The sequence below is a fragment of the Crinia signifera genome, chromosome 1 (genome assembly GCF_055691185.1).
Source record: "Crinia signifera chromosome 1, ASM5569118v1, whole genome shotgun sequence".
In the NCBI taxonomy this organism is placed as follows: Eukaryota; Metazoa; Chordata; class Amphibia; order Anura; family Myobatrachidae; genus Crinia; species Crinia signifera.
The window spans coordinates 415,093,288-415,117,539 of record NC_139217.1 but is presented as its reverse complement, the minus strand read 5'-3'; the positions used below and the strand labels follow the sequence as shown (position 1 = coordinate 415,117,539).

Below are 24,252 nucleotides of genomic sequence, written 5' to 3'. Positions count from 1 at the left end.
TTCAGAACACATATATACTTTACGGGTGCCCAGAGTCTTTCCAAGTCACCGATCAGGGAGCATCATTAGCGGGGACCGCGCTATGTTAATAGCGGAGACCGGGACCTTCTAGCTCGGTAAATTTATATCCAATAAGGGTAACTGTCGCGTGACTAGATGAAAACGTTCCATGAGAACTTCTCATTCAGGCCTTTCGGCGACAGCGTATTCAAGACAAAAATCCATTTAGATTCACATCGGGAAAGCGCTCGTTGGCGATCACCACCTCTAGGGGGGGGTGGGATGTGATCGATGATCTTACAGCGAAGGCTTGTTAGGGAATGTCCAAAGTTCTTAAAATGCTTCGCCACTGGTTGGTCCATAGGCTTACCCTCCAGGGCTGCCTTTATTGCCGAACGGTGGAGAGCCAGTCTTGTGCGGAGATCCCGAATTGTTTGTCCCACATACACTAGTCCACACGGACAAGTGATAGTGTAAATAATGTGCGTTGTGGTGCACGTTACGGGGTGTTTGATACTGTATTGTTTACCAGTATGAGGATTTTTGAAGTACGAGCCCGATTCCATGTAATTACAGGTGGTGCATGACAGGCATTTATGGCAGCCTGCTTTCTGAGAAGGCAAGGTGGAGATCGGAGATAAATTGGTCTTAACCAATCTGTCCTTAATACTACGTCCCCTTTTATAGCTGGGACGTACCTGGGTATTCTGGAATGGGAGAGATTTGTCACTCCTTACCATCGGCCACAGATGTTTTGTGGTATTGGCAATACACGGGCTTGCTGGGGTAAAGGACGTAATGAAAGGAATTTTGTTTGAATCAATTTTGGGAGCAGTTCCTGTCAGTAATTGTGTGCGGGAAATTTTCATAACTTCATCTTTTTGTTGTACTAATACACGGTACTTGTATCCCCTGTTCATGAATTTGATGATCATTGCATCCAACGTATGTTCCAGATTCTGTCTGTCGCTGCAGATCCGCGCTGCCCGCAGCATCTGTGATCGGGGTAAACCCCGTTTGAGGGCAGGAGGGTGACAAGAACTGTTATGGAGAAAGGTATTACGGTCCGTCTCCTTGGTGTACACCGTGGTCATGATTTTGTTATTTATCAGCGATATTGACACATCTAGGTAATTAATGATATTGTGGTTGATTTGAAACGTCAGTTTAATTGGGGAGTCCCGTGCATTAATGTCCTGTATAAGTGACACCAGCTCTTGCTCAGAGCCCAGCCATAAAATCAGGAGGTCATCTATATATCTCGTAAATAGATGAATTTTTGCTGCTATGACAGGATCATTGAAAAAAAATGCTGCTTCTTGTTCAAACATAAATATATTTGCTAGCGACGGGGCCACAGGGGACCCCATCGCACATCCAGTCCTCTGTAAGAAATATTGCCCGTTATGTAAAAAATAATTGTGCTTCAAGGTGTATTCCAGTAATTGAAGATAAAGGGGTATAGGTATCCGATCAAACTGATATTTGTGAAGGAATGTTTTCATTGCCAGGAGCGCACCTGAATGTGGAATCACCGTATATAGGTTTTTCACATCGAGGGTACATAAGATCACGTTGCTGGGTACCTCCTTCAGATTTTCTAGTAAATTCAGTAATTGTGAGGTGTCCTTAAGAAATGTCGGTTCCCTCGAAATGTACGGCTGTACATAAGCATCCAATAATTGTGATATTGGATGAGTCAGTGATCCACGTGCCGATATAATCGGTCTAGGTGGGGGATTTAATGCATCTTTGTGCAATTTAGGGATCGAGTACATCACCGGCACAATAGGGTGCTCTGTTGTTAGTTTTTTAATTAACTGGTTGTTCATTTGACCCGTTTTTAGTGCATCAGAAAGAATTGAGTCCAGTATTTTTTTAAATTTGTCGGTGGGATTGAAACGAAGTCTTTGATATGTCACGGAATCTTCCAAAAGAATGTCCAAATTTCTCACATATGTATCTCTGTCCTGCAGGACAATCCCGCCTCCTTTGTCCGCCGGGCGTGTAATTACCTGAGGAAGTGTTGCTAAGTTGTTCAATGCCTGTAGTTCCTTTTGGGATAAATTATTGTACGATTTAGGAACTGATGTGGTCGTACAAGACACATTCTCATCAAGTAGGCGGTGAAACGTTTTTAGTGTAGCACTGGACGATGGAGGATCAAAGGAAGATTTCTGTCCTTTGATGGGTATGTAGTCTGGACGTGGAGCTGTGCTGGAAACCGAGTTTTGGAAGAATTCTTTGGTTTTGAGAGTCCTGTGAAAGTCATAAGATTGTATTTTCCAATTCAGGTCATGGTGTTTGGTAGTAGGAACAAATGATAAGCCACGGCTTAGTACTGCCGCTTCCGTGGGGGATAATTGGTGCGATGACAAATTAAACACTAAGGTTTCTTTTTGTTTATTGGTGGCCTTGAAGAGTCTTTCGTTCTGGCCCCCCCTACGGGTCGGTTTGCTCCAGTTCTTGCCCGAGTGACGGTCCCTAAAGGGACTGCCGGGCTGGAAACTCCATCATCTGATTCCTGACATTGAAAGTCGCTATCGCTGTTCGACTGAGACCCTCCACGATTGGGATCCCGTCGCCTATTTCTCCAGGATTGTTTAGATTTTTGATATTGTCGGGCAGGCGGTTGGTTGGAGCCTGTCAGCCAACGGTATACTTTTAGATCTTCATAATCGGCTTGCACTGCCAGTAGCTTAGTTTTTTTATATTGGATTAGATCTTGTTTATATTTGTGGCATTGTGCTTCTAATTTGTCCCACGTTGGGATGTTTTTCTTGTCATCGATGGTTGTTTTATGGATAGTCCTGATGGATTGTATTTTGGATTTAGTTTCCGCTAGAATCCGGCCGGATTCTGAAATAACCAAGAGCATTAAGTCCATACTTGCTTTATTCAAGATGGAAACCCACTTCCTACAGAAATCAGCACTGTTGCGACCTATGGTAGGCACATTACGTATGCGAAATCCTCTAGGGATCATATTTGCTCGGTAATAGTCCGACAATGATGTGCCATGAAGGAGATAATCTGTTTCCTTTTTACAATATTTTAGGAGTAAGTTATATAGATCCTCGGCTGATGTTTCGTCTTGAGGTGGGCTGAGGTCCTGTTGGAACAGGATCGATGTTGCCTGTTCGGTGGTGTAAGACAATTTGTCACCCAAGTGTTCTTGTAGATCACCAAATGATAATTTTTCCATGGTGGCTGCAGTGAACGATGCAGTTGTGTCGATTTGTAATCCAAGGTAGCAACTTGTGTCACTTGCGTTACGTACTGGAATTATCTGTAGTACAGAAGATGTCCGGTGCCTTAGTAATAGTCGGGTGTCCTGGAAGGGGCCCCGACCAGAATATAGTCAAGTTATAGTTACCGAGCTAGAAGGTCCCGGTCTCCGCTATTAACATAGCGCGGTCCCCGCTAATGATGCTCCCTGATCGGTGACTTGGAAAGACTCTGGGCACCCGTAAAGTATATATGTGTTCTGAAGTATATATGTGTTCTACAGTCACATTTATATTTATATTTATATATTTATGCATAGCTTCATGAAGCCGAAAGTGCAGTTGAAGTCGTTTAGTAGTCCTGTCAGTTTTTAATGTAGTTTGTTGTTATATACTTGACAGCACTTATTCACGGTGTTATTGTTGATTTGTCACTAAGTTTGAGTTCACATTTGTTTCTAGCGTCCTGGTTGCCATGGCGCCGGGGGGGTGTCTGACGCAGTGCCTACCCGAGGAGGGGCGGTGCTCCGTGAGCCTGCACGCCCGGAAGCCCTGGCTACTGAACGCTGGTCTTACGTTGTTTGACACATGCTATATGAACCTGATATCCAGGTAAGCTCCTGGTTCACTTATATATTATCTTTATACCACTATGCACGTTATTTGACCTGATGAAAAGGCCAGTGTGGGCCTTGAAACGTTGTCGTTTTTACATGCATCATTTATTCCGATAAAATCTTTATGTGAAGTCCTCTGAGTGCCGCCTCTTCATCCGCAGGAAGCACACCAGCAACCTTCGGTTCCTACTTGTATATTATTGCTTTGGAAGGCACCTAGGCATCCATCATTTCTTCCAGAGTGCCGACCCTGTCTCCGTTGGATATATATAGATAGATAGATATATATCTATCTATATATATATATAATTTGTCTAGTGTCTGAGTGTGTCTTCAAAACACTGCCATCTGTTGGCAGTGAATAAAATTACATCTCTTTCTCTCTCACACATACACATACAAAGAGGCAATCACAAGGTAGCAGACAAGCTTTCGAAGCATTTGCTTTAAGTGGGCTTACTAGTATACTATATTTACATTGATATATTGGCATGTATTCAATGCCGGTGCGAGCGGCCGGCGAGGGGGTTAAACTGCGAGGATCACAGAAAACCAGTGATCCTCGCAGTTTAACCCCCGCGCCGGCCGTTCGCACTATGCAACATTCCGGGGGAATCCTCGCAGTCACAGAACGGCGAGGATTCCCCTAAACTGCGAGAGCCGAGGCTAGTGCAGAAAATTTGCTGTAATTAGCCTCGATTCTCGCAGCTTTTGGAGGCACATACGCAAATTCCCCCTCGCTCAAAAAACGGAGCGAGGGGGAATTTGCGTATGAGGGGGGTCAGTTGAATACTGACAGGGTGAGCTGTGACTGTGAGCAAAAAGTCCTGCTCGCAGTCACCGCTCGCCCACGGCATTGAATATATGCCATTGTTTTTACATATTGGTTGGTTTAGATGAAATAGAAATTATTAAGTACTGTGCAGAATCAAAGACTTTTCTTTAGTTTTCTATAGGCCAGGTTAAGTAATGCGAAAAAACTAATAATAATAATTTTGGATTTGGAACATACCATGGGAGCAAATGTATTTATATTGTTTATGTGGAAGCCGTGGCGTAAATTCGTCCCAGTTGCCCGGAGGCAATATAAATATTGGTGCCCCCCAAATAGCTCAATCTGTTAGGTGTCTGTCTCCAGTAAGACAGGTCATGGGTTCTAACACAGGGTGTGACACTTGCAAATATTATGTTAGGAGGGGGAGTCAGCCACAGATGTCATATCAACGGCTTTCAATTAACTGAGTCGTAGGAGCCCGGCGGCAGATGACTCCATTGCCTCCCAAAGTTACTCTTCTGTGTGGAGGGTAAATACTAGCTGCTTTCACATGCAACCCACAGATATTAAATAGTTTTATTTTTACACTGCAATATAGATTTTACACACCTCACCCAAATCTAAATCTCTCTGCACATGTTCCATCAGCCCCCCCTACAGTGCAGCATTGTTTTGCCCAGTTGTGTGCTTTTTTACTTTGCTAACAAAGCTGAATCAGTAACATAACAAGAAAAACACTAGAATCTAGTGTTATATTTGGCGCTAATATATCAAATAATTAAGATGTGATATTAATGAGTATGCAAAAAATATATATCAATACAAAATAGTAAATTTTAATAGAAGTAAGCAGCAGTCCTCTACATGTACAAGTGTGTGTACAATGACCTGTCTTTTGCGTGGACCTATATTTTATAGGTACAAGGTAGGGACAGGGAAAAACCAAAATGGCAAAAAAAAAAACGAGTTTCTGCCCTAATTAATGAATTAATAGCACCATGGATGATACACTCACACAGACACTGGGAATAGCAACAAAAAAAATTGTATAAATGTATTTCTATAATATCAATAAAAATTCAGAGGGTGAATGTCAGAGGGTGAAACGCGTTAGTTTGTTCAGAAACCATCCGGTTTACACTTACACCAGTCCAAGTTTGAGTTATTATTACAAACCATCTGGAGGAACGCTAGTGGGAATCCAGCATCATTACGCACAGCCGCAGCCATCGAGTCTACAGAGAACACCATTGAGAGTGGAAGCACGTGGCAGCGCAGGTGAGAGATGCGCTGACCGCCCCTTCAAAGTACCATCCTCGGTAGCGTGTGAGGGAGAGACCTGCTAACCGCATCACTTACACGGCTTCTCCCCAAGTCTCACACCGGAGAGACACTCTGACATTTAAGCACCAGCTAGACCATTTATACACAACAGCGCAGGCGAGAGACACGCTTACCATTACATAACATAATTTCTATGCAATATTTACTCTCTAATGAATGGTGCAGTAACCGACTTACTCCCCAATGTGGGTGCCGTGGCACATCACCACTGCAGGTACTGCGGGTACTGCCTGGCAATTGACTCTTCATATGGAAACATCTGTTTATACATAAAATGGCAAGTACATGCTTACAAAAGTACTAGTGTGAAATAACCGGTAGCTGGAGTACGGACTTGGTGCAATTTACTTCTAAGAATACAATAGCGATTTCTTTATTAAATTGTTTCAAGGCTCAAGTAAAAGTATAGAAATGTTTTTATAGAAAAATATATTATTATTTTAGTATTACTTTATGTAACATTGTCATTATATTTTATTAGGCGGCCGCCTAAGTAATGTTTACGTTTTTATTGATATTATAGAAATAAATGTATACAATTTATTGTTGCTATTCCCAGTGTCTGTGTGAGTGTATCCATCCATGGTGCTATAAAGTCATTAATTAGCGCAGAAACTCCATTGATTCTGCCATTTGAAGCAGTAACATACAAACTCCACACCAGGTCTTTTCTTGAATCGAACAAGCCAAACACCTCAGTACTGGGAGCCGGGATGCTTATAAGACAGATTCTAATGCCAGGAATGTCACTGAGGATTTATGAGCTGTTCTGTTCCTATCAGGGCTATGGGTGGCGTGTCAGCTGTCTGCAATAGATTGGTGTGGTAATGCGTTACAATTTATCAGAATTGCAGAGGAATATCAAGTAACACTCAACAATGTTCTCTATATAAAAAATGTAAATTTTGGGATATGGGGAATCTTTAATATAAGAAAGACATGTTTAAGCAATCTTTTATTCTTCAGCGCTAATTATCTCATACTCTGCTTCCACCATTAACATTGGGGGTTATTCAGATCTGATCACATGGCAGCAAATTCACAGGTTATGCGAATATTGATCGACTGCACAAGCGTATGGCTCACAGTAGACAAGATCGAGGCCATCCTGTGATAAATTCCAGTGTCTTTTTTCATCGCTGCCCATTACACAAGTTGATTGACAGGAAGTTGGCAATTGTTGCATACCTGCCTACCTGACCCTCTACATGAGAGAGAAAATGCTCTGATCCTGGACTTCCCGGGTAATGTATGATTGCCATTACCTGTGGGGAGCTAGGTAATTGATAAGAAAGGTGTTTCACCACAGGTGATGGCAATCACACATTACCAGGGAAGTCCAGGAACAGAGCATTTTCTCCCTGAAGGAGAGAGTCGGGTAGGCAAGTATGCTTTGTTGTCATCACCTAGCAGCTTACTGGGAATGTCATGGAAATCGCAGGGGTGTCCAAGCAATTTCATGGAGGGTATATGACATCAGCTCCGTCTCCGATCAGCCTGTTTCTATTGCACTGGCCAAGTATTGTAGGTCCTCCTGGGTTAAGCACATACTGCACAGAATGGGGAAATCATGGGAGTTGCGAACGGATTTGCAGCTACTGTAGTCACAGGACCGCAATACTTTCAAAGGCTTATCACAGCCTTGCAGAGGGCGGGATTTTACTCTGGCTGAGCGATGGTTACCTGATCGCATGGTTCTGCAAATTAGCAGCCCATTGATCGGGTCTGAATAACCCCCATTGTCCGCAGCCACCATGTGACCCAGGAGTCACTCGGTGGCTGCATGTATGTATGTGAAATCAGACAGGCGCCGATGTCAAGCGCCCCCCCAAGCAGGCAAAGGGAACTTCTGCGTTCGGCTGGGCCCTCCCAGCATTTCTATGTGTGTGCCCACCATTTTTGTGGGCAATCCCATGAAATGCCGGGGTCCACCCCAGCACGCCTAATATCCCCCCCACCTGCCGAATTCAGACGTGTCCGAATAGGTCTGTATCGGGCCAGATATGCCAAAGTGTTTGTATTCAGGTGAATAGATAGATGATGAATATCCTTAAAACAGGACTGAAATAGCAGAGTCTGTTTCTTGTCAGCAACTGTCAGTATGATGATGATGAAGTGATGATGGGGTCTCCCCGTATTTAAGAAAGCAGCACCAGGTTTAACCCACCTGGAGTCTACTGTAGAAGAGGACAGACCTGCGGGGGAGCGTGTGGCATGGTGAGTATGTATGTTTGCATGCATGAATGGGTGTATGCATGTATGTTAATAAAGCTCTACTTTTCTGGCTGTGTATTTATATTAACATTAGCAATGCTGTGGAACTACAAGTCCCAGTGGGCCCTTTAATGCCCCGCATGCTGGGACTTGTAGTTCCACAGCACAACCCAACGATAAATGTAAGTTCATTTTTTACACAAAATCCACAGCCCAGGGGTGGCGAGGATAGACATGAGCTTTAGCCCTGGAAGGGTGAAGCCTGGGGGACCCCTTTATAAGAAGGGTCCCCACTTCCCCAGGGACCGCTTCCAGGACTGATCATCAATGGGGTGATGTGTTGGCCTGAGGACCTTGTATAAAAAGTCTCCCTCGGCTGTGTCATTAACCTGCTGGCTGATGCAGCTCGGAGCTGGTGCTGAACAAGGACCAGTCCAAGAGCCCTGTGCTGGTTTCTTAAATACGGCAGACCCCTTCACTTTTTCCCACCTGTATTTGAGAAACCAGGACCGGCTCAATAAGCCCGGGGCCATTTTTTTAATTATTTTTACACACTTTTTTGGACAGAACCATGCACATATTTCACTGATCTGTCTATGGTTCTGTCAGGAGAGAGAGAAAGAGGGAGATGGGCGCTCTGCCTGGGTGCCGGCTGCTCAGTCTGGTTTGTCCAAACCTGGGTTCAATGTTAGAGATACGGGGGTGACTAGCGCTCTGGCTTTAAACTGAAAATAGGAGTGATGTAGTATCTGTAAGGCTGGATAAGTAGCAATGATGATGTAGCCAATAAATGTGATAAAATAAATATTTTATTCAATATAAATGGGTGTAAATACACCATATGGGGTGCGGGTGGAGGGGGGGGATGGGGGATGGGAATGTGGAAAATGGGGCTCTCTGCAGGGGTGCAGGAGGGCGGGTGCTGGCTAAAACTAGCCTGAGTCCAGATAGATGGGATAGGAAAACAGAGCACACCCTGCTTCACCTCCTGAGGTGAACGCAGTCCGTGTGTTCTGGGGGGAATGGAAATTGGAGGATGAGTCCTTCTAGCAGCGACCGCTGTGCAGGTCCTGGATGGTAACAGAAAGTCTCTCGCAGTAGGTCAGTGTAAGTTTGCCAGGTGTCGCTCGGGGAATCCCTAGCGGTGCACCTAACACTTACCTGGTGCCCGCTGGAATCTTCAGTAATTCCGTCCCACGCCGCTTCGCTGTAGACGGACTTAATCCTGCTGGTGTCTGCACAGCCGTGCAGATCACCAGTGTAGAGAACCGTGTCGCTTCCACAGGAATAGAGGCACTTCCGGGTCCCGCTGGCGTGCGTTTACCGGGTGCTTCCAACTCCTGGAGTGACACGGGCTGCACTCCCGGTGGGGAGGAGACTGCTGGAGAGGTCTTGAAGGTATGCTGGTGTCGTCCAACGCGTTTCAACCCCGCTGGGGTCTTTTTCATTTTCCACATTCCCATCCCCCCCTCCACCCGCACCCCATATGGTGTATTTACACCCATTTATATTGAATAAAATATTTATTTTATCACATTTATTGGCTACATCATCATTGCTACTTATCCAGCCTTACAGATACTACATCACTCCTATTTTCAGTTTAAAGCCAGAGCGCTAGTCACCCCCGTATGGTTCTGTCAAACATGCCAACCTGGACCCGGTCTATTTTGTTTTGGGATTTTGGTATAGTTTCAGGTGCAATTTGAAAAATCGCATCCCATTACATTTGCAATTTTGATGTTTTCTATGAGATTTTGAATGGGCTTTTTTTTTTTGGTCATGGCAAGACGTGCGATTCTCATCCCACTACATGTGTGATTTTTGGTAAATGCTCGATTTTGACCATTTTTTACCAAAAAATAACAGGCTCTTTGATCACTGCTTCGAGTGAAATATAATATTAATATAATACATTTAATAAAGCTTTCAAAATGAAGATTAATTTGTCCCTAGCAACTTTTCAAATTCAGTCTATAATTTCTATATTGCATCCTAGAAAATGATAGACTCTGACTGGTTGCTATGGGCAACGCCATCTCTCTTCATTTTTAAAAACCTTAGTAAATTTACCCCCAAGTGTACTCATAAAATTCTAATAATTCACAATTCTAATAATAATAATAACCATCTAACTATGGTAAAAATATAATAGAAAAATGATTTATTATCATTGCTGTAAATATCTCCTGCAAGGATTCTTTGTAAACTACTGTACTTCGTCTGTCACAATCCTCCCCCCATTCTCCCACTGCACACAATGCACCCAGGACAGATTACCGCTGTGCTGTGCAGTGGGAGATAGCGAAGGCTCTGTCAAAGAGTCTTTGATGCCTTCTGCAAATGTTTCACCATAGGTATTGCTAGAAAAAATATACCTACTGGAGCACATGTAGTATGTTGCGTTATGCTAACATGGACACCCCATGTGTTAAAACTCCTCTTATAAGGTTTATATGCTTATATGAAAAACATGATGTCTTGGTATCCACACTTAGACTAGGAGACTTAACCTGGCCATACATTAGGACGACCTGATTGTATGAAGGTCATGAGCAGTCGAATGAGCGATCTTTTATGCTTAAAAAGCACGTACGATCTGCTTACGACTGTAATGAGAGCTGACGGATGACACGTGCAGCTTATCTCATCTGAGGGCCGACCTCAAGACCTACGGGACCCCCTATCGTGTGATCGTGTGCACATGATGTACACACGATCCGTCGCACGAACAATTGAGATTGGACTTTCGGGTCCAATGTTGTTCTGGTGTATAGGGGCCTTCAGCAATAATAACTTGGATTTAGGTTCTGCAATCAACCTAAACATGGGAATTGTAACAATGAAGATTTTAGTAATATACAAAGCACCCAATTTTCAGACTAACGGGGGTATTCAATGTCTGTCGTGCTCCCGCAGCCATCTCCCAATGGGGGAGATGGCTGCGGGGCCCTATTCAATGCTGTCTTCCCCGACAGCATTGAACAGTGGTTCTCGGCAGAACGAGTCCAACTTCAGAAGCTGTCGGGCTCTTTCTGCCGAGAAAAGTCAGAAATAGTCGAGCTCCCGGCCGGAGCTTGACTTTTTCCGGCCGGGAGCTCATGGCCACGCCCCCTTCTCGCCGCTCGGCGGCCGGTACTTTGAATCCCGACTGCCGAGCTCCAGTCGAGCAAAGCGAGAACGGGACAGGGGCACGGCTAACTCGACAGCCGTGCCGCTGACATTGAATACCCCCTAAGCTTTTTATTGCATATTGTATATTGTCTATGTTTAAATGTACAGTGCTCTATATGTTCTATATACAGAATTTAGCTTATATATAATCATCTAGATCTATTTCCCACTGGAAAAGTTTCTGTGAGTAGTAATATTAACAGAGATCGGAATAATGAGTGTAAGGGTGTTTAATCTTGTAGATAACCATATTGCCTGTCATGTAATACTGATAATGGAGATACATTCCTTCTTCTGTGAAAATAAAAACAGTAATTTTGCCATTAACAACTGTTACTGATTTAAAGACTGAGCTGATGTATTTTAAGTGTTTTTAGCACATTTTAGATCATTATTATACAACTGGTAGCTAGAGAATTGGTATATAGGCAAGACTATCAAATCTGAACTGCAGAATATGAAAATGGCTTCTTTAAATGGGAACTCCTAAAGCACATATCACTCATAATACATGACCTTCAAAAATTGCAGAAATGTAATCTTACATTCAGTAGATATTTACCTCCTTCTGCACCTGAAATTCGTGTTTCTCCAGGCATATGAGACTGGAGGGTTTTCAATACAAAGTCTTTGGGTTTGGAAAACAGATGTTGATTGAGAATATTGTGGTCATACAGCATGCACAGTTTGTGCTAAAGATGTTATGCATACAAAATAATCTGTTACCAATACCACCTCTTGGTTGATGATATTCCAATATACCCAGGCCTTAAAGTGGTTCTAAAGAGGTGGTGGAACTCCTTTCCCCTAACCCCTCCCCGTACATTAGGCAAAGACTAGACCAGTGCCATGGAATTTGTGACCTACTGTAAATAGACAATGGTCCCACAAGGAAGGGGTGTGTTCACACAATAGTAAGTCCAATAAAAATGACAACATACAGTAGAACAATCATATACACATTACACCACATGTACTGCCCTTGATTCATATTAAGTCACACAGTACTGCCCCTTATACACATAATGTGCACAGTTGTGCTGCTTATACACATCTGTCTCTGTCAATCCAGCAGCTCTCTGTCCATGTCCCTCAGAAGCTCCATTCCCTGTGTCCCTCCAGCAGCTCCTCCCCCCCCCCCCCCTCTGAGTCCCTCCAGCCCCCTCTTACCTGTCTGCAGCATGCACAGAGCCTGTTCTACTTATTGGCCCTTCTTCACTTCAACAGCAGTTATGGTATAACATCACATATGCCATGCCAGAAGAAGAAGCTGCAGGCTTCTCTGTTGGAATTACTGTTCAGGATGTGGTAGAGGTGGAACTCAGTTCCCCCTACCATTAGAGGTGGTCGAACTCAGTTTCACCCCATTCCCCCTCACTTTAACCCCTGAATATACCTATCCTCCCTCCACATACCATTAGAACCTCCCTCACATGTTAGTTAGATCTCATGCACATACCATCAAATCCACACACACACGTCTTCAGATAAATATGAACCCCCCCTCCAACCTACAAATTGTATTAATACACCCCCACTCTTCATAAATTTTTTAGCTCACATTGTAGAACTATATCTAGTCTCTATAGTGCACACTGCATGTTGATCCTCAGAGAAGAAGAGAGAGAGATAGAGAGAGAGAGAGAGTAGAGAGGAGTGAATGGGGCGTATACTAGAGGTTAAGGTTAGAAGGTTAATTTAGAAATGATGTTATTTACATATACATATAGCATAAAAAACAATGAGTAGAGACACATTGCCAGGGATCATAGCTCCCCATGTGTTTGCAAATGTATGTAACTGAAATTTTTGCATTTCTATTATTATGTAGGATGCATGTCTCTCTTACTGATCCTTTACATGATCATTGCAATGAGTAAATGACCCCATACACTAGTCCAACTCGTCCTAAGGACAAGTCCGGGTACTTGTTTCCTAGCACGGCGCCACCGATTTTGATTGTATTGATCGGGTCGGAAAATTGCGTTGATCGCAGCGCATGCCATCCAAATCGCATGCGATGCGACCGACGCAATCGACCCGATTTTACATTGATTTCAATGTAAAAAGCCCCCAACCCCCCATTGTAATAGCAAACCCCCCCTGATGGTTGAAATGGCCCCCCATTGTTAACGCCACCCCACTATTGACGCAAACCCGAAGCATGGCGAGCGCAGCGAGCCCGCGAGGGGCGGTGGTACGCGTCCTCCGACCTTTTCATACCCCCACTATCCACGTCGACGTGGAGTTGATAGTGCCCGAAGCGTGGCGAGCGGACGCGCATAACTTCACAGGTATACGCTTCGGGCTTTCTATATAAAATCAACTCCACGCCGACATGGATAGTGGGGGTATGAAAAGGTCGGAGGATGCGTACCGCCGCCCCTCGCGGGCTCGCTGCGGCCGCTACGCTTCGGGTTGGCGTCAATAGTGGGGTGGTGTTAACAATGGGGGGTCATTAACCATACTTTCTAACCCTATACAATGAGAAATTGGCCATATTGGCCCATTTCCCACTGTTCCCTATGTAAAATCGGGTTGATCAACCCGATTTTAACTTTAAAAATAATTAACATTATTCTCTATGGAAAAATCGGGTTGATCGCGTCGCGGCCCATTATAATGGGCCGCGATGGACCTGATCAACGTGATTTTCTAATTTAACATTATTCTCTATGGGAAAATCGCGTTGATCGCATCGGTCGCGTCGCGACCCATTATAATGGACCCGATCAACGCGATTTTGTCTTTCACCGGCAAATACACTGGTGATTGACATAAAATCGGGTCCATCGGGTTGATCGCATGCCTTAAGTACCTTAAACTTAAGGCATGCGATCAACCCGACGGGCGCCGTGCTAGGAAACAAGTACCCAAGTCCGACCAAATTCTCCTTGAGCTTCCCTGGCAACTCCCCGGCATGGCTCACTTATGATTTGGCACTTGATGCAGATTTTTTTTTTTAAACTGTCAAAATACTGATTGTTGAGCCAGTCTGTTGACTGTCTTTTTTTATTCTTCTGCCCACCCTGCCCCCCGTACCTCTGCTGCCCACTCTTCACCCCATTACCTGGACCTCTGCCGCCCACTGCCTGTCCCACCACCCAGACCTTGCCTCCCGCTCCATGCCATGTCGTTTGGACCTCTGCTGCCTGCTCCCTGCCCCACCACCCGGACCTGCAGATAGGTGTGTGTCAACAGTGCTTCATCGCTGGCACACACCTACAAAATCAGTCCCAATAAATTGCGGGTGGGCGATGTGCCGCTGATGGGTCTGATCCAATAAATCTTTAGTGCAGCAGGTTCAGTCTGTAGGGTCTAACATCGAGTCAGATGGGATGTCTACACATGTAATTTGGTCCAACTTATCGGCCTGATCCATCGGAATAGGGTCAAATTGGTCTAAATCGCAATATTGTGTGGCGGCCTTAAAAGGTATATAAGTGCAGGTTTATAGAAGTGGAGACGCTTGTTTATAGCAACCAATCAGATTCTAGCTATTATTTTCTAGAAGGTGCTAAATAAGTGATAAGTAAAATTTGATTGGTTGTTCTAGTCAACATCCCCACTTCTATAAAGCCACACTAAGAGGGGTCAGAAATGCTGAGCTACCCTACAGTTTAGCAAAGTAAGCCTGTATAATTATAATTTATCTTCTATAATGAATAATATAAACAGTCATACACAGACTTTGTAAATATCAACAATAGAACACAAAATAGATATAACTCTTTACATTTTTTTCTATGTCTACATTTAGGTTGCCATATGCTAGAGGCATTTTGTAGGGAAAAGGTATCTCTTTTACATCTGTTACAGTCCTTCTACTGAGCCTATTATCTGATGCTAGTACAATAACTTAATGGAGTTTATTGCATGTTTCTTTCTTTTTTGACAAAGGAAAGGATCAAGCAGAGGGCAAAATGGGAGTGAGAACACTCCAGTCTCTAATGCTGAGGAAGGTAAGCTGATGAAAAATGATCCTTGATGGGCACCAATGGGAGTGATTCACAAAGACCATTAGCTTGTAATAAGACCATTCTTGTCATGGATTTTATTCAAGTCATTGTCAGTTACAACTCAAAAACATGTTGAAAGGTAACAGACCTTTATGAATCATCTACTTTTCTGGAGTTTTGTAAATCCATAGAAAATGGGTTACTGCAGTAGCGGAGGCAGCATCAAAGCGTCAGTCACGAAAGAGATGGGTATGTTCTAGAGACACAGAATGTTAAATGACATGGGAAGAAGTGTGTTTTTATTATCATATGGTACATAAAGGTCCACACGGCTTTACAATTGAAATAGTCAAAACGGCCCTAGTAAATTCAAGCAAATGGAAATAAAGACAGACCCAGAATCAGATACAGTAGCTTTAGGTTAGGAACTTGAATATAGAAAAGGCACAATAGAAAACAAATCAACAGGAAAAGTACAACTTACATAAGCAGATAAGTACCCCATCTCTAAAAGAAGAAGCAAATCTAACCACAGAAATAAAGCAACATAAAAGCGTTAATAGATAACATATTGTACAAAGGTACTTATAAACAATATAGAATTCCTCAATTATATATTTACAATATGGAGACAATGGATGAAGAGGCAGTGGGAGCATATTCTCTACATAAAGAATTTAAAATATGCAAGTAACGGTAAAAGAACAATCAATAGTCTACCAGTTTACAATATTATTTGTAATTCTACTGACAAGCATTTAGCATTTCGATTTTTTTGTTGTTAATCTTTTTATTTTTTTATCATCATGGCCATCAGCAAACTTAGAGTTAACATAATGGAAGTCAAGAAAAGTATAATAACAAAAGTATACCAAACAAATTTGTCTGGAGCAAAAGTAAAATTCAATACATATTGTACAACACAATAAAAACTAAATTAAATAAATCATGGCTCCAGCCAATGGTCATTACCCATGATAATAATATAATGGCATCTAAACTATTGATTATAAACCCCAGTTCTAATACAAAGCAGAAAAATAGCATAGAAATCATTGTACAAATTAACTTAAACATAGAGATAACTCATTACTCCATTCATCCAGATTTATATGATGATAAATCGCTCTCTGGTCAATCTTCATTTTAGATTTGGTAGAGGGTTTTGTGTACATATGTGATGATCTCTTTATTTCTGGTGTATTCATTAACTACATTATATATGGAGCCTTAGCACAACCACCAGACCATATTTTCATATGGCCTTAAAAACCTTTAGTTTAATAAGAAAACAATCACAGGACTTTTTGCTTGTGCATAAATCTAAATCTAAATCTAAAAATATAACATTCATTTTAATGTGCATAAACTTAAAATTGTTTTTTTATTTGTTTTAAATAATTTATGTGATAGAAAAAAAAAACTTTAGAGATACATTATTGAATACCGGCTATTTTTTCAAGACCTAATCCTTTTTCTGTACATTTCACTTGGTAATAGAAGGCTGAAAACGGCATACAGTAATACATTTTACATTGAAAGGGTCATTGGCATTAGAGTTTCAAAAAGTAACGGAAGCAAGAGCATTTCGGTGTTATGAAAATATGACCTAAAAGCACACATGTAAACTCTTAAAGGACATAGCTATTTATGACTATAGAAAGGGCAGAAAGGTGTTATACTTGTCATTCAGCATAAAAATGGTAGAATGTTTTTCAGAGTACATCACAAACTGTTCATTATCTGCATTGTAGCATTTCAGTTGCCCACAAATGTAGTGTGCGAAATATAGGTAATGTAAATCTAATGGGTGAAGAATATTTCCTATCATACATATTCTGTTTTTCTGTTATTTCTTGCATAGATTTTTTGCATGTTTTCTGCCTTTCACATTTTAGGACAATACTGCTACTGCTGGAATATTACTTAGCATATCCATTACCGGTATAATAGAGGCAGGGAAGCTGAGCAGAAAGGCCAGTACTGATTATGCGGGCTTGGGATTGCTGGATTAACCAAGGTTCATCTGTTACACTTTTTTCGTTTCTCCCCTACAGGGGCCTTGGCCACATCTACTGGATCTGGACCCCTTCTGCTCTCTCCTCCATAACCATTACTCCATTCAGATCTCAGCACTTCTGATCTTTACCCACTAGTGCAAATAATGGTAGTGTATATATTGTACTATGGGAATGTCACCATGCTTGATCATGCCCCCTCTCCCCCTGCTTGTATGATTTCTGATACATTGCCGGCCCTTCTTATGCTTTTCTATTGCTGTTAGAATGATGTGCCTATCATTACACTTACAGTATTAATATACATTTCAGTTAATAGTACAGACAAATTGAGAATAGAATTAAGGTTACCAGGACACTGGTCACCCACAAGTTCATTACCCCTACCTCAACGGACCAGTTGGCACCCCTAAGCAGAGCACGTATGGATTCATAGCATGGGTGCAGAATGCTGGGATGAACATAACTTTGGGGCCATTACAAGTTAAATGCCCTGGAGTCAACAAAAAACATAATAAGGTTTTGATTGTAAAGAATTTAAACTGTTTGCATATTAATTGATATTATGAATGATATGAATACCACTGATCCTTAATATTGCTTAAATGTCACATGGTATTACAACTGCTTGCATTATTATTGGGGTGGCGTAGTTACTTCCCCACGTGTCCTGAAACAATTTTGGTACTGCTGGTGTTTGGGGTTTGAGAGTAGTAGAACAATATTTTGGCTCTACACAATCTCTTCCTTTTTCAAGTATGTCAATATATCTAGCTATTATATCAATATGTTATCTTTTCAGCACAGATATCATTAGTGGTTCATGTCATATGTAATTCAATAGTGTCTGAAGGATGCCATATTTTTTACCGACACCTAATTTTTTTCCAACCGTCGAAAACAAATTTGACTAATGTTTTGATGTCAGTAAATTTTTCTAACAAATGTCAACCATAACCCCCGCTGCTAGGGCCTTGCAAATGCTCTTTCCATCTTTCCATTAAAAAAAATAATATACGTATCTCTGTAAAACATTTTGCTTTCAAAGCTTTCTAAGATAAATGCATCAATTATCTTAAATCATTATCTTCCTGTTTATTCTATGGAATATAATCTCTAACAAATCTTGCAAAAATGAATTATAATTTTTCTGAGTTTTATCTTCACAAAGAATATAACAAATATTAAATATTACATTATGTGAGATGGTCTCTTTCTAATTCAGCATTGCTAGACAACGAAATGCATGGTGCAATTCTATATGAAGGTTACATGTATAATAAACTGAGCACAAATCTGTCAAAATATTCTGAGAAAATTGCTTCTCTGTTTTGGACATTCATACATTATGCCCTTGAATGCCATACTCATTTAATGTCTGGGGAGTTATCTCTCAAAGATAGACTGGCTCTACTTGTGGCATGCTTGAATATGCAATACATCATAAGCGGACTGAAAATATTTAATGGACTAAAGATCACTTCGACATTTTCTTCCATATTACATGTATCGGAAATTATGTCACAAATGCTTAAGCTTTTTTTAAGTTCAGTTTAAACTTTATACATGTTTTACTATTATACTTCTAGCATTCAGCTCCATACCATTTACATGCCATAGACTTTGGAGGAATTGTCATTATTAAATATTGACTGATACAAATTGGCTAGAAAATATATATACTTTAGTTCAAGAACAAAAAACAAATGTGTAGACATTTTTTTTTTTAAATTGTTAGTTATAATGTGAGATGTTTGTCATATTTTTTATTTTTTTTTGCCATTAGAGACTTTGGAATACATTCCAAAATTGACATTTATTACAGCCTGTAACATTCAAAATTTCGGGGAAGAACTGTCTGAGGTATTGATGGTAAGCAACAATTAACTACTAGAGAAGTCGCACACAGCTCCCGAGTTGGCTGCCACTTACATAGGAAATCTCTAGGCAGGTTTGCATGACTAATCAGGGGTAGGTAAGAAATAGGAAATACGTGGACTCGACTACTCATATGGCAATGTACACGTTTCAGCATGATTTCATCAGCATTCTTAAAGGTAGAATATTTTTATTCATTTTTATGATAAAATCATATGAATCTGTAGAATGCGAGTCATTTCCTTGTATTGAATGACAATATCTTTTATGTTATGTAGACAATGGAAGAAGCAGAATAGATACACCAATAATTACATTTTTGAGACTGAATCAGTCATCATTGTAGTATAGGGGCAGATAGTATCTGCTAATATATTCATAGTAGTTATTCCCCATTCCTCCAATATCCTAAAGAGAAAAGTAACTCCCAAGCCGGACCCTCCTTACTATTTGTTTTCATGTCTATATGTTTTTAGTGCAGATGCTGGGTGCGAGCGGGCACAGTGAACTACATGTACGCCATCCCACTTTCACCTGGCACTGGAGCCGGTGGGCGTGGGGCGGCTGGGGGGGCACAGCCCATGGGAATGCCCAGGGCTTCATGGGCATTCCCATGAAAGCGCTGGGCCTTCCCATTCAAAAGGGCCCGTGACGTGGGTGCGGGAAGCTGACAGATGTGTCTCAGTTCTGCGAGCGCTGGAAAAATCATTCCATGGTCACCGACTATGAAATAATTTCTCCCCAGCACTCAAGGCTGCGAAAGGATGATTATGCAAATAATCAATTTGCAGTTGTGCGGGGAATCATGCCATGTGGGGGGGGGGGGGACAGCCATCCCTGCGGGCGGCGGGTGGCACTTAGTGCACACGCAATGCTGCAAAATTCACAGCATTGCGTATGGACCAGAATAAGGTCCATAGATTGTAACCTCCACTGGGGCAGGGAATGATGTGAATGTTCAACTATTCTCTGTGCTGCGGAATCTGTGTGCACTATATAAATAACTGTTAATAAATGCTTAGTACAAATGCCCCTTGGTGTAGTTACTACTACTCTTCTGAAAGTAGTTCCAGTATAGGTTGCTATATCTACGGACCATTATGTCTAACTATCAACCAACAAAAGGGCATGAGAGGTCAAGTAGACTAAATTAAAAAAACAGACAGAAATACAAAGTTAATAGAAAAAATATTAAAGTTAAAACAGGTCAGACAGATAGGGACTGTGAGCAAGAACAAAGCTACGGCTATCAAGAATAATATAATAAGATTACAGCACCATGTGAGAAAGATCAATAAATAAATAAATAAAGGGCAACTGAGTGATAATAGCCATTGATTCTTAGGGGTAAATTTACTAAAGCATCCTATGAAAGGATAGACAGAATCTGATTGGTTGCTATGGGCACCATCACACCTTTTCATTTTAGAAGCTTTAGTAAATGTATCCCATTAGATTCGAGACAGATAAGTGTTTTATATCTATAAATGTATGTATTTTTCCAATAGGAATGTGATTAAGTGCTGGCTCTATAGAACCCACCTATGTGGCACCTAGGTGGAGTATCTCTGATGACCCACTATTATTTATTTTATTTTATTTCTTAACAGTTTCTTATATAGTGCAGCATATTCCGTTGTGCTTTACAATAGGAGACAGTGATACAACAAACTGGGTATTTACAAACATTCAAAGGTATGAGGGCCCTGCTCGCAAGCTTAGAATCTATAGGGAAATAGGAATTGATACACAAGGATTTACAGTATATTCTTTATTGCAGAATGGAAAGGTTCCTGGGGTGCTGTAAGACGTAGTAGTTTGGACATGGGTCAGTTAAGAAAGTGTGTGAGGCAAGTGTAGGCAAGTCTTTCAAGTAGTTTGGAGGTGCATGGCAGTTGAGAGATGGGACAGTAGTTTGAGAGAGAGCTCAGGTCAGAATTCAGCTTTTCAGAATCTGGGGGATAACTGTGTTTTTGAACAATGAAGGGAAGACACCAGTAGAGAAAGAGAGGTTACAGATTTTAGTTAAGATTGGGATGAGCACAGTAGACAGATATTTACATATTTGTGAGGGTATAGGGTCAAGAGGAGAGGTAGCAGAGTGGGAGGCAGAGAAAAGTGCAGATATTTCATCTTCATTTGTGGGATCTAATGAAGCAAATGTGTCAGAGGGCTCAGGTATGGAATTGAGCCTATCACCAACTGAGTTGGAGCATACCAATTCATCTCTGATCTTGTCAAACTTGTCCCAGAAGTAGAAATCAAGATATTTTGCATGGATAGTGGCTGGTGTCTTGGGTGAGGGAAGCAGACCATCAATATATTTGATAAACTGCAGGAACAGACAGGCCAGTATAGCAAGGGATCGATAGTTACCCAATCAATATATTTGATAAACTGCAGGAACAGACAGGCCAGTATAGCAAGGGATCGATAGTTACCCAAATTAAGATATTTGATAAACTGCAGGAGCAGACAGGCCAATATAGCAAGGGATCGATAGTTACCTGTAATGAGAGGAAAGGACACAAGATCACATCACAGTCCAGTCCCTGGCACAGATATAGTCACTATGTAAGTCCTGAATAAGTCCTGAATTTGTGGTTTCATTACATCACCCTTTTAAATAACCCTTTGAATATAACCCAACAGCCCAGGCTTCAACAGCCTAGTGAAGTTCCCTTATGCAATTCCCACTACCAATATTGCTTAACACAAAAATAAATTTACTTAACAAAACATTATAATCTATTTTATCTTTACCTCAACACCTACCACAGGTGTTACCTTTTACCCAATCAATCATGGGTATATACTGTATAGGGCTACAATTGATCAGTAACACATATGCTCCTGAAGAAGCTGGAACTTACCAGAGAAACGAGTTGAGCTTATACTATAGGGACAGTTTATTACATATACCATTGGAACACCTACTGTATCACCAGGTGAATCACAGAACCAGGACACCTGATTGGGACCTCGCTTCCAAATGTGCAGCACCTTCCTGTTTCATCTTGGCTCCACCTGAGAAAGACTCTGTGTGCTACCATCTTCTGGGACTAAAGCCATGTTCCTAAAGCACTACAGGATTGGACCAAATCGATTATCAGGAACTGGTAATAAACTGAGCTGCCTAACATTGCTGGAAAAGGCCCTAGTCCTGAGATATATACCTAATACTTCAGTGTTCCTTACTAGCCCCATGATTTTATTTCAATATTGTAATGTGATTATTTTTATTCGACTTATTTTATGATTGTTAATACATTTTTTAAGTGAGAAACCCATCTTTTTATAATAATACAGCCAGCACTGGAATACTATTTCTTCTGTTTACCCTCTTACCAAGGACAGTTGTCTGCGCTCCTCCATATACCTAATTTTTATCTACATATAGACGTCTGTATAACCCAGGTAAGTTGAGGTGGACTTTTTTGGCTCCAGTGATAAACGGATTCTTGCAATAACTGATGACCCCTAATTGCGCTCTTATCACCTGATTTATAGAAGAATCTAAACATCCCATAGGGGAGATACTATCGATTATAAGGTTAAAGAAGTCTTTTCATATTTGTGAGGCATACTTCACTATGGAACTTTCTCCTTGTCTTTATTGTCTCCACATATTATAAACATCCGGAGAACAAGATAAAAAAAGAAGAGGAATTTTTGAAGAAAAACATTCAAAGGATATTGTTATATACGAATCACCGGTATAAATCAGGTGATAAGAGCGCAATTAAGGGACCATCAGTCTTTTGTTATTGTATTCATGCTTTTGGGAGGGGTGGCAACCTTCATCTTAGTCCCTATATAGCAGCTCTAAGCGCAGTTAAAATTTGTCACCCCTTTTTGTGTATAAATTGATTCTTTGCTACTTTTTAAACTGTTTTTAAGTGTTTTTGGATTCTTTGTGTTTTGGGATTTTTTTCTGTACCTGGAATAAAGATACCTTCTTTAACTGTGAATACAACATGGATTCAAATTTACCTGAGGGGTCCTGCACCCAGTAAAAGATACCTTTTGGTGGACATAGGGCACCTTGCTAAGGTAAGCTATTATTATTATTATTATCTGGGAGCTGGTACCAGGAGTGTGTAAATAAACCTTTACATGCACAGAGGGCATGGAAGACAGGTCAGTTTAAAGAGGCTGTTCACCTACTGAGATGCTTTGGTGACAATATTATTTGACCTGTTCTCTCTTGTCTTATCTCATCCCTGTAGGTGGTCATTATCTGTGGAGTTTATTTACTGGATGAGGAGAAGACTACAAGTATATTCTAATCTAAGACAGCGCAACAGTGTTCACCGATTTCTGTACATACCATAGGACCAGATCTGAATCCAAAACCATTTTATTATTGGGCAATCCCATAAGCAGTGGAACAATTCTGCTCCCTGTGATTCGCACCTAGAACATAAATGAGTTGGTAACATTCCCATAAGACAAAGGTGATGTGGCGATAAATACGTTTTGTGACGCATATTTAAAAATAGTTCCCTATAAGAAGTTGCAGGTACAAGTTTAACTGATAATTCGAATGTGTAAAATAAAATGATGGATTATAATTTATTTTAATCTCTCATAGTCCGTTTGTTCATTATATTCAGATTACAATCAATAAGAATGTCCTGGATCCTTAGCACCATGGGTAAATCACCACCTTTCATTTGAATTTTTCATTGTCCACCATGTAATTTAGTCTATATACAGATGGGGCAGGCTACATCCTGGCTGGCGGATCGCCAGAACGTCCCCGCTGGCGATCCGCCAGCAGCCTCGTCATCCATCAGACTGAGACGTGCGTGCGTCTCACGCGCACACGCGTCTCAGTCGGCGGGGCGATGGAAACCCTGTCCGTCTCTGCCTCAGGGAGACGGACAGGGTTAGGGGGGGGGGTGCGGGCAGGTGGCGGGGACCCCGGGTTACCACCGACAAGCCGGCGGGGACACAGGGGAGTGGATGGAAGCACCGTCGGAAGGGGACGCGCACGCCTCTCGTGCGTGGACGTCCCCTTCTCGCCATCGATATGGCTCTCGC

At 41.6% G+C, this 24,252-nt stretch overlaps 1 long non-coding RNA gene across 2 annotated transcripts in view; it reads left to right on the top strand.

Moving 5' to 3' along the window:
- The window catches only part of LOC146017620 (uncharacterized), a 57,806-nt gene extending 34,022 nt beyond the window's left edge, over positions 1 to 23,784 (top strand). Inside the window, exons 2-5 of one of the 2 annotated variants that reach the window (XR_014450496.1) lie at positions 15,252 to 15,313; positions 17,368 to 17,477; positions 19,115 to 19,200; positions 22,155 to 23,784. This is a non-coding gene — a long non-coding RNA (uncharacterized LOC146017620). Of the gene's footprint in view, positions 1 to 15,251; positions 15,314 to 17,367; positions 17,478 to 19,114 lie in introns of both variants that reach the window. The other variant, XR_014450490.1, reaches the window with a different exon arrangement.
- The last annotated feature ends 468 nt before the right edge of the window (positions 23,785 to 24,252 follow it).